Here is a 1830-nt window from a genome sequence, read left to right as displayed (position 1 = left end):
TTAGAGGATGTCCCCGGTGCTGGAGTTGTGTCAGAGGGAAAAGAACATCCCTCGATCCATTCCCAGTGTAGTAGATTGGGGTTAAAAGTGGGTATGCATGTGAATGCTATTGTACCAGGTCACATGATCTAGGTTCACATGGCGTCCAAGGCAGACCTGTTAATTCGCCTCATGGAAACTGACAGGGTACCCCAGAAGAGTTGCACATTGTTGGAAAGATCAGTTATGACGGATGAGCTGTCTGTCAGGAAAGCTGCCCATCATGACTAATCTTCTCATTTCAGAACTTTGGAGAAGTTTTGAGGAACCTCCACAGTTTCTCCAAAGGTCTGTTGAAAGCCACTATTCTGGCAGATGCTGTTATTTACTTATGTTCCTCTTCTTCTTCTTTAGTGTTTGTCCCAAGTGGTGGCAGCGTCCACTGTGTTGGATCGGAGTCATCATTGCTCTCAATTGTGGGCTTGGTTTGGGCATAGGTGGGTGATTTTCACATTGCTGTGCAGTGTGTCAAACCAGTGCTGCTTCGGTCGGCCCTTTGGTCATTTGCCATTGACCTCCAACTGAAAACTCTTCTGCACCAGCGTATTGCTGTCGGCGCGCAGAATGTGGCTGTACGATTGAAGCTGGACTTCTCTCAACTTGTTGGTGATTGGAGTGACGCCATACTGCTGCCGGATGTTGTTGTTGCAGACGTGGTCAAAATGAGTGATATCACTGATCCAACGCAGCATCTTTGTCTCCATGACACCGAGGTGACGTTCGGCTTCTCTTGTCGCCGGCCAGCATTCAGTTCCATAGAGTGCGACTGGCTGGATGACCGTCCGGTAGATCTTCGACTTCAGAAGGTCACTGATCTTCTTGTAGCTAAAGGACACCTGTCATTGTGTGCTATTTTGTCCAGGCTGTGTTTACTCGCGCAATGGTCTGATGACTAAGACTGCCGTCAGCTGCGATCGTCGAGCCGAGATATTGGCACGTCTCAGCACGTGGCAGGTCGATGCCGTTTATGTGGGTTGTCCCGAGCTCATCGGGGTCTGTAGTCATGTATCAGTCTTCTTGAAGTTGAAGCAAAGGCCAAACAGTGCGACACGGTCGCTCCAAGTTTGACATTTACTTCTGCTGTCTAGTAACTTCCCTCTTTTCCGAACTTGCCTTTGATTCACCAATTCCAGTTCCATACTGCTACAACTTGATGGATGGAGAAGCAAGAGCACCTTGAAATCTCACACGTACACCGAGAAACAAAAATCTTATTGCATTGGTTGTGGCACTGAGTGACCCTTTGGGATTGCCAGCATGAAAGAATAGCCGAGCTGTTAATGGGTTTTCACAAATGAAAATTGATAATGTTTCCATTTACCCTGGGTGAAATGCCTGTACTCATTATTTTACCGTGTTTACACTTTGAAGTATAACACTCAGTGCTGATATGGCTTGGTTGGATATTGAATGGCAGTAGGAAATATTAGCGTTTACAAGGCATTGGATCATAATGTCATACACATTTGACTTCAATCATCATAAATTCTAGATACATGACTATTACAGCAAAAATCTGAGTTCACACAAGGCATTGATCAGTAATGACTACCCTGAAAAGCAGCCAGGCAGCATAGGCAACCTGGGAATGGGAGATCTATAGGACCATTTCCCCCACATGAACTTGTCCACAAATGAGGACGTCTTCCAAGTACTCTTGTCAGGATATCCCGCAGGACCACTGATTCCTGTACGTTTCAGTCCACCATCTTAGATCTGCAAAGGGGTTCTGCTGTGTGTGCAGCCCCGACTGAGATGGGGGGAGGGTGACTAGAAGTGGGGCCTTCTCTG

At 46.9% G+C, this 1830-nt stretch overlaps 1 pseudogene; it reads right to left on the bottom strand.

The window, feature by feature from the left end:
* Positions 1–440: 440 nt before the first annotated feature.
* Positions 441–1178, bottom strand: LOC136644013 (uncharacterized; annotated as a pseudogene).
* Between the last annotated feature and the right edge of the window lie 652 nt (positions 1179–1830).

The sequence above is a fragment of the Tiliqua scincoides genome, chromosome 3 (assembly GCF_035046505.1).
Source record: "Tiliqua scincoides isolate rTilSci1 chromosome 3, rTilSci1.hap2, whole genome shotgun sequence".
Lineage (NCBI taxonomy): Eukaryota > Metazoa > Chordata > Lepidosauria > Squamata > Scincidae > Tiliqua > Tiliqua scincoides.
The sequence above is the reverse complement of the archived record's forward strand: the minus strand, read 5'-3'. Positions and strand labels throughout refer to the sequence as shown.